This window comes from Prosopis cineraria, unplaced genomic scaffold (assembly GCF_029017545.1).
Source record: "Prosopis cineraria cultivar Desert tree isolate PC_DT_omini unplaced genomic scaffold, ASM2901754v1 PC13, whole genome shotgun sequence".
NCBI lineage: Eukaryota > Viridiplantae > Streptophyta > Magnoliopsida > Fabales > Fabaceae > Prosopis > Prosopis cineraria.
Genome location: NW_026555344.1, coordinates 37,964,273 through 37,974,528, shown reverse-complemented (window position 1 = coordinate 37,974,528; position 10,256 = coordinate 37,964,273).

The window sequence follows — 10,256 nt, the reverse complement described above, 5'->3', positions numbered from 1 at the left end:
TGAACTAAGACTAAGGGGATATGGGTTTAATATGTATGTTCCATGCCAATCACGCCTTAAAGTTTTAGGCGTAACATAACTATTATTCTTTAATTATAGTAAAGTAGTTAAAAGCATCTTATAATATAAAGTAACATATTATAATAGCTAAAAAGAATAATATTGTTAAATATAAACTTCTCTATTAATTAGCCTTTTTTTGGGAGAATCTTTATGAGTGCCCTTAGAATCAAATTAGTAACATGTAGGGCTCAAAACATTTTGAAATTCCTAAACCTTAATGGCAATTAATTTTTTTGTTTCAATTACGAAAATACTCTTGATTTTTATAAAATAAAAAAAATGACCATTGTCAAAGCTCCAGCCTTTGACTGACAAACCACCACCTTTTATAAAATATATTGACCATTGTCAATACTCTTAATGTCATGTTCGTATATGTATAAGCTATTGTTTAGATGTAGTCAATATCATGTCCATAAATAACTAAAGTCGATGAAATTACTTAAAAAAAATTATAACATATATATTTTTCAGGCATTATATTATATTTTGTTGTATATAATTAAAAGTGTTCAGTGGTTTAATGATAACATTTTTTTTTGACACCCAAGGGGTCAAGGGATTAAATCATTCATTTGGCACAATGATGCAGCTATGACGATGGTGATTTTTTATTTTTTTTAAAAAAATCAAGAGTATTTTCATAATTGGACAAAAAATTAATTGCCATTAAAACCTTTAGGCTTGTAGAAAAATTTCAAAATATTTTGGGCCGCATGCTATTAATTTGATTTTAAGGGCCCTCATTGTTGAGATTCTCCCTTTTTTTCCCAAGAAATCAACAATTTCTCCTCAGTTTTTAGAGCCCTCTTATGATCACTGTGGTCTTTAACAGCCCCTTAAAGATATTTAATTAATTATCTGTTCCCATCAAAACTTTAGGACACGAAAACCGAGAGTATGAAGAGGAAGAGAAAGAAAGATGCCTGGGTAGTGTGATCATCATTTCCTTATAGCTCTGAAAATATTAACTCATCAATGGTACATACAGCATCAAAACAATGTAATTAAAGACAACCACTAAGTGCCTAAACTATTAATATAATCCACCAGGACTTCCAACTGGTCTTCCAACTCATAACTTATCCCTTCGATATTAGTCTCTGGGTTAGTTTCTGATGGTTTATCATCAAATTGGGGTAATTTCAGCCACTTGAACTTGGCAGAACTTACATAAATCCCAAAGAACACCACGTTTAGTGATGCCAACATGAGAAAATACACATCCAGTTTAGTTTCGTCCTTGGAGTTCATGATCCAGCTATGAAAAATTAAGACAAATAGTACGCTGGTGAAATTTCCAATCCCCGACATCATTAATTGAGTGCACGGTTCAACAAATTTTATCATCGACTCAGGTACCCGAACGGTCCCTAGTCCATATTCTGCAAATCCTTGCATCAGCCCTAGCAGGATATACTGTGGAGCCAAAACCATGATGCTTAAGGATATAATTTCCTTATTTGGGTCTTTTCTAATCACAGACAACCTTTCACGTTCCACTAGCCAAGCCGCAATACAACAAAGCACTGAACAAAACATCCCAACAGCAACTCCAAGTTGGCTTCACCAGTTTTGTAATTGATTGGATTGTTCTCACCACAAAAGCAACCACTGAACTGAGTACAAAGAAAGCGATGACAGGAACATTGAAATTACCAACTTTTGGGTTCAATCTGTTTGTTTGTAAAACGAAGTAAGTGTACGGGAAGCAAAAGTCAAGCTGTAGGCAAAGAAGGTGAACCCCAAGAGTATTGTTAGAGGATAAAGGCTCTTCACGTCCCTCACTTGCTCCACCGTAGAACTAAAAACATCATCATTTCTCTCTTTAGTTTCATCAGAATCGGAGTTTTTCCTATTTATTATAGCAGCCTTGTCCAAGAACAACAAAAATGATGGGTCACGAGGCAACAAGTGAACCTCACCATTTCTTTCCGATAAAATGTACCTTTTAAATCATTTGAACCTTCACTGTTACTGTGGGAGGAGGAATAACCATCTACTGAAAATGGGCTTGACAATGTATGTTTCTTTACAGCTGCCTTCAAGACCCTATATATGGTGGTAATAAGAGGGCTTCCTGTGAGCCTTGCTTCTGACTGATTTGAATCTTGAGTACTGTTATGATCATCGGACTGATAATAACCGTCTTTTGAAGAAGGGTATGGAAATCTACGTTTCTGAATAGCTGCTCTGAAAACCCTAAAAATGGTAGTAAAAGGGCTTCCTAGGGATCTTTCTTGAGGGTAGTAGCAGAAAATCCCAAAGAAGTATAAAAAATACGTACTTCCCATAACAAGAGACGAGACTTTGAGCTTTTCAGACCATTGAATTTCGCTTTTTTCGCCTAACCAAAATATAGCTATTGTAGCTCCAGTAAGGGAAGCAGTAACACTCCAAAGATTATAATTACCAGTTCCTCTGAGATTAATTTCCTCTGATGATGAGTTCCTTTTATCTTCTCTTTTGTAATGTTGGGTACATTTTTTCTTCACTTTTTCACTCAGCTGATGGTCAAAAAAATCTGTTAAACATGGCTGCTTCGTGGCTTTGTGTAACATCCTAAAAATTTTAAGACTCAAATTTATTTTTAAAATAAAATAAAATATTTATAATTAAATTAAAATTTAGAATAATTTAATAGAGGCTTAGAATTTGAATTTTACTAAGCAAAAGTTTGGTTTTATTTGATTTTTAACTATGAAAAAAATTGCCAAAGTTGACCTGGGCTTTTGTGTAATAATAAAAATGTTAGGCCCTTTCTTGTAATTTTCCCCAAACTTTTTGACCAGCAATTTAAAGGCCAAAACTGATGCAGAAACGCAGAAACTGAATTGGAAAGGAAAGAAAAGGAAACGCAAAGAGAGAGAGAGAGAGAGAGAGAGAAGAGGAGAAAGGGAGGGAGTTAGGCTTGGATTTAGGAGTCTTTGCGATCGTTGCGAGCTCGGCTATACGATAGGTAAACTCCCTACTTCAATCCTCTTTCCTTTCTCTTGATTTTCTTCAATTTTTGGAAGAGGAGATTTTTAGATTTTGATCCCAAAGGCTTTATTCTTGTAATCTTTTGTTTCTTTGGATCCTAGGGAGCATATTTTGAGTTTCTATATAGTGATATAATGTTTTGAGTGAATAATTGGATGAAAAGAGGTGTTTTGGGCACAAAATAAACCTTCAGAAATTGGGTTTTTGCTCCTCAATAGTTTAAGCCTATTGATTTAGTTATAATTTTGCTATTTGAGCCCAATAAGATTTAAATTAAGGTTTGATTTTCATTATAAGGGCTAATGGTGAAAGTTGGTGGCACTAAGTAAAGGTTTTTAATTGATTAAAAAATTATATAAATTGAAAATTAGCCTAGTGATGGCTAATAAATGGTTTTGGTAGTTAAGTAATACTATGTGAATGGTTGGTTTAATATATAGACCATTAGGGTGGATTATGACTCATTGACCTAAGTTGTATGGTATGAGTTATAGTCTTCATTAATGCTATTTGTCATGATAAGTGATGTGGATCACTTATATGTTGTAGAAAATTATTGGTGGAACTTATTGAGAAGTAAGGAACAAGCTGAGCCCTATTTTGTACAAGGGGAACCCTTTTGGTATCAAAGGGTTGAGGTAACAGGGAAATTTATATTTTTTATTACTTTGTTTTAGCTATTTTTGAATAAATATTACTAGTTATCATGCATTACATGTTTTAAAAGATTAAATGTGCTTTATAAGGGGTTATGGGGTACTACTTTGATTATAGTGTAAATATGTTTTCTAATTGTTTAATAACAATATTTTTGTGGAAATGAGATTTATAAATATTATACTATTTTAGAGTGTTGAATGGTCAATACTCAGAAAAGGTAGACAAGAGTAAAAGGCATGATCTCGGTGGGAGTTCACCAATGAGAAGGTGTGGATTTTTGATATTCTATGGCACACTGTCAGTACTCAGTGTTGTCTTACGTATTGTGGGCTCAGTGCACTAAAGTGGTTAGTGTATTGAGTGTTCGACACCTCTCAGTGGGGGAGGGAATCCAACATATGAAGTGTAAGGTTGAGTGCCTAGGCCAAGGTAGCCCTCACATGGAAAGTAAGTTGGGCTGGCTCTGGGAGGGAGTTAGCTTCAACTGCTTAGGATTCACGTCGAAGGGGCATAGGAGGTTCGGTGGATTAGATCATGCCTTAGATTATATTTTGTGCCTATGGAGGTACAAATAGGTATAAGGTTTACCTGCGAGTTAAAGAGTGCCAGGGGGCATTCTGTTGGTCATGAAAGGCCATACTGGCCTAGGTCATGCATTCATGCATTTTAAATGGCTAAATTGTATACTATGTTGAATTTATTATTCGTTTATTTGATTATGGCTTACTTTGTAATAATCAATGTAGATTTTACTGTTACTGAGACTGTGGTTGTCTCACCCCTTTCTTTTCAATATTCTAGGTCCAGGCGAAGGATCCAGTGGTGGATGGGGAAAGGAGCAAAGCTAGGGGTTTGCTTGTGATTTGTAAAGAACTGCAACCCCTTTCTTTTGAGCAAATATATTGTAATTTATTTAAGATTTGGGTGCCAGTAGGATATGATTATGTATGTGTGTGTGAATATGTGTGGATTGTGTGCTTGTGTATGAATTTTTGTCTGTTTGTAGACTTGTGGCTAGGAAACTTAGTTATGGTGTGTGGTTTTGATGGATTTACTTAGTAGACTAAGTTTCTATTATAAGCAGATATTTATTTTGATATCTATATGATTTTATAAGCAAATGCAAAGTGGTTGCATTGCAAATGGTGTGCTATGGGCAAACATACACCTTGGATAGAGAGAGTGGGTGCGTAGGCACCACAAGGAGCTCTGAGCCAAGTAAAAATGTTTAGCATATGTATTTATATAAATACATGGTATTTGGATTGATTTGTGACCACTCTTGTATGATTTGTGCATTTTGGGGGTCTAGGATCCATTTTGGGAAATGGCACCCGGGTGGTCAAATTTTGATGTATAGAGGTTTTCCATCATTTGAATGTTCTATCAGGTGTTTTTAATCTTATTTGACGTATCCAAAGTGTTCCCACAGGTTTGTGACCATTAGGATGAGATTTGGATAATTTTGAAAATGATTTTTACCAAAAAGCTGCACTTTTGCATCCGGGTGTCCAAATCTTAATCCGACTGTTGGATTTCTCTAAAATTTGGATCACAAGTAAAACCTTTTATAAGCTTCGTGTGGGCTTTGGAATCACGTCGATCGGATATCGGACGGAGAAATGACGTACTTCAGAATTTGGTTTGAAGGTGCTGTCATGACTGCATTAAATTGTTGTCATGACAGCCATAGTGTTGATGTTTTAACCTGTACAAAATTCAATCCGTCCATTGGATCTTTTCAAAATTCAGTATGCTAATAGTATTCTTTAAAAGCGACATGTGGGCTTTGGAATCACTCCGATCGGAGGTCAAATGATGAAATGGTGCACTCCGAAAGTTGGTCCGGAAGTGCTGTCATGACAGCAAAAGTAATCAAATTTATAACATGTCCAATTTTTAATCCGAAAGTTGGATTTTTTTGAAATTTGGTATACTTATAGTACCCTTTGAATGTGACGTGTGAGCTTTAAAATCACTTCGATCGGAGGTCAGATGGCGGAACGGCGCCTCCCAAAAGTTGACCTGGGAGGGCTGTCATGACAGCAATTTAAATGCTGTCATGATAGCATCTTTTTATTTCTCTTTCGTCTAGCTTGCTTCCGTGCGCTATAGTTAGAACCTATAATTTTTTTTAAGGTTTTAAATGTTTACTTTGCAATCGTATATTTGCTTAGTGATTTAAATGGTTTGTTTCCTAAGTCGGTTTTAGAATTAACTCCTTAACCACACTTAGTTTATTTGACTTGTGTGATTTTTGAATAACACTCAGGGCAAGTGTTACACTTTGCCTAACGCAACAAGTACCATTGCTAAAATCAACCAGCTGGTGTGAAACCATAGTAGCATCAAACCCTGTAATTAACAATATATAATTGACATGAGCAGTTGATGCTTCTATAGTGCGAAATAATATATATAGTTTGAATTAAGATTCAAATATCAAGTCGTGCACGAATTAATTTTTACTCGCTCGTCAAAGATCAGAACAGAAATTTAATCTATATTTTTCTTTCATAATTATTATTGGATAATCCCCTATATGTATTGGATTTGGTGAGTCATCTAAATCCACTCACTTAATTAGTATCTTAATTACAACTATTGAATTTCATCAATACTTAAAAATTATCAAATATATTTTTATCAAAAAGTTCAAATTGGAACACTCCTCATTCCCTTCAAAAATTTAAGATTTAGTATTTTATGAGTATTATATAATAAAATCTCTTATAATTATTCAATTAAATCTAACGATTGTTATCATGTCATGTGAGATATTTATTGAATGAGTAAACTTAAGCCACTTAACGAATCCAAATCCTTCCAATAACATCCATGAGAAATGTGTGAATCTTTCAAGAATTAGTCAAGCTTTTGGAGCTAAGTACATATATAAGAGCCTCGATTTGAGTGTATTAATTTAAAAAGTGGAAAGTTAATGATAGTTTACCATAGTATAGGCTGAGGTGCAGAAGATAATGACATTGAAGGGACCTGAGTAACCTTCTGATATGTGAACAACACAAACTTTGAACAGTGCAGAAATCAAATCCAGCATATTCGTAAGCACGATAGCGTTCCTTAGTCTTAGTTCCAGACCATACATGAGAAAATCTATGAAAACGTCCACCACTGCCTTTTGCACCAAGGCATAGCTTAAAACTAAACCTGGATCATACATATCAGCAGAGGATCGGAAGAAGTTAGTCAGTTCTCTTGTTGAATCATTTCGAAATAATTCGATAGAAATAGAAATTATTTTATACAGATAATTTAATTTCCTAGAAAAACTAGCTCATGATCATATATACAAGAACATGTTGATATATATATATATATATATTTACCAAAGATGGAGAAGACTGTCTTGGAGAGGACAAAGACAGTGCGGGGTGAATCTAAGAAGCGTGTCGCAAAACTAGTAGCCAGCTTCATTAATGTAGACGAAAAAACTGATGTTACCCAAAGCGTGATGATGTTTTCTTCTTTTTGGGGATAGACTGGAGAGAAAAAAAGTGGCTTAGCGCAAACTAGTGATCCTGAGGAGGTTCATTATATATATTCATTATCTTTCAATCGATCACGTTAGCGTGTGGGCCCAACGCGAGTCAGTTCATTGCATTGACTATTGACTATTGAGTATGCATGTCGCCTTTTCCTTTCAATTTTCTCAACACTCAAGGGGGAGAAGCGGAAAATTTAGCTAGATTTGGTCATACTTTAGCTGAACGGTTACGTATTTTGATCATAAGCAGTGATAGAAAACATGATAAATATTACTCTAGGAGGAAATAATTTATTATATTTTATTACTTTTCAATAGTTTATTAGTTTTATTGCTTTTCATTTAACTTTTGTAAGTTTCAAGGAAATCAGGCAGTAAGTGAATTTTTATTGCTTTTCATTAGTTTATTAATTTTATTGCGTTTTATTTAACTTTTGTAAGTTTCCTTCTTGTGAAGGAAACCAGGCAGCAAGTGAACGTTTCCTTGTTAGGAAGGAAACCTCATGCTTATAAATAGCATGATTTGTGTATTCAGGAGGAGAAATTGATGAATGAATGTTTGAAGCATTATGATTTTCTGAAAGCTCCCTCTCTTCTTTTAGTTTTGCATCTCTCTTCTGTTCCCTCTCTCATATTTCAGTCACTTCTCTCTCTTTTCACTTTTTCTGTTCTCACTTCCCCTCCACCTCCCACTCTTTGTTTCTGTTTTTTCTCCCTTATCCTATTCTGTTCAAATCAGTGAGTATGAGTGTGAGTTTGTGTGTTTTACATCAAGCAGTCTTTCCTTGAAGATGGAGTGGTATGATGGAAGAATTAGATTTAGTCCATTTTGTATCTTTTCTTTGTCTTGTTGTTCCTGTGTTATTGTATGGTTCTTTCGTGATTGATTGAGGTTTTCAGCACTTATTCAAAAAAAAAAAAATTCTTATGACACTTCACTTTGTTTATTCTTTTTTAAAATTTGTGATATAGACACTATTTTTTAAAATTTATTTTAAAATCATAAGTGGCACGAAATGGAGAGCGTGGAGTTGACGGAGAGAGCCGAGGAGAAATTAAATTGAGGGAGATGCAATACAGAGATGGATTTACAAGACAGGGTAGAACAGAGAGTGAGGGACCAAATTAAATTAAGCTCAATTTCCAGTGTTTCATGGATCTATCATGGGCAGATTATTTGTAATAATTATAATACTATTTTAATAAATATTGCAGGAAAAAAATATTTTAAAATATTTAGAAGAAATTTTAAAGAAATTAAATATTAAAAGTAAATTAGAGTATAAATTTAAAAAAAATTGTGCAATTATATAATGACGCAAGATCGACCAAGTCATGAAAATAAATTACACAAGGCCAAGCCATGATGAAGTGATAGGAAGGTGAGTACGGAAGTGACGTCCCAATCCCCTGGCAAATAGGAATCACACACAAAATGGTGGCGTAAAGAGGTAGGGGACGAGTCTTCTCAATCAACTCTAAAATATCTCCGTGTGGGATATCAATGTTTTATGTTTCAAACAAGTTTAGCGTGTGGGCCTCGTCATCTTACATCCGAACGACCATTCACCATTGAGTACGCGGTTTTTAATTCACTTTGTTTTTTTTTTTAATTTTTCTGATGATGATACACTATTTTTTTTTATTTTAAAATACTAAACATGAGTGATTCAGCTCGATCTGTCTCTCTATTTTTGAATTTGTGTTTGTTTATCATCCATGATCCATATCCTAGATAAATTGAGGAAAAGGAGTGAGGGACCGTAACGTGAACTGTTATTTTGGACCATATTTTCCCTAAAATCCTTAGCTCAACTCATCGAAACTCAACCAACGAAGAAAATGATATGCAAACACTGTACGCACCGGAGGTGTTCCCCGGGAAGTTGAAAAACCTCAAAGGAGGACGGAAATAAGATTTGACGACGAAAATAATAAGAAATGCTATGAAATGGAGAGTGAGGGACGAGAGAGCAACATTATTTCCGAGGGGCGGTGTCGTATGAACCATGGGTAGGCTGGTAATTGCATACTCTTCTAATATTATTTATAAGACACTTCTAACATATTTTACCACAATAAAAAAAAACTTTAAAACTCATTAACTCTGTTTAAAAATTTAATTATTTTTTAATTTTACTTCTATTAAATATACGTATTTTAACAATAAATTTTCTCTTTCCAACATTCAATGAAGGTCAAATAAAAAAATTTACAATAAAAATTTAATGAAGTGACTTATAAATAGAATTAAAAAATTTTTTTCTCTCTCTCTATTCTATAAATAGCAGTGTTTTTAAAATTGGATCAAATGGTCGGACTGGTCTGACTGTCGATCGATCTGAATTCCGATTTGATTCATATAAGAAAGCTGTTTTAAGGGTTGAGCCGGGTTGGGTCGTTTCAAACCGATGTTCGGATCGAGAACCAGAATCAAGTTGGGAACTGAATCCAATTTTTAAAAATCGAACTGTTCAAAAAAAAACTTTTTTTTTATTTTTATCAAATGTTTTTAAAAAAATGATTAATTTTTTAATTATTTGATATAATGTTGTATCATGTGGCTTGTTAAGTCATGATAAACTTAAAATATTTAATTTTTTTAAGTTATGTGATAATTTTATATGTATTTTTATATTTAAATTATTATAAACATATATAATTTTTTAAATTTAATTATTACATCATCGATTTAATCATTAATTTAACTCAATTAAACTATGCAACTCATGAATGACTGGTCTTTTTGATTTAATATCCGGTTTAATTTTAAAAATATTAATAAATAAAATCAAGGGGAGTACAATGCTGTTTTTATAAGTATTGCAACTGCACAAGACCAAGGCATGAGTACCTGAAGTGACTGTGAGTACCGAAATGACATGGAAGAAAATCAAAACCTTGTTGGCTAAGAAAGAATCAGTCCCAATGTTGACATATTTGCACGGGCAAAGCATTCATGCTACGTAATATTAAGTGTCACAGCCACTCACTTCAGTTCTTAATATAAGATAAAATTAGCAAAATTCATGCTCATTAAAAA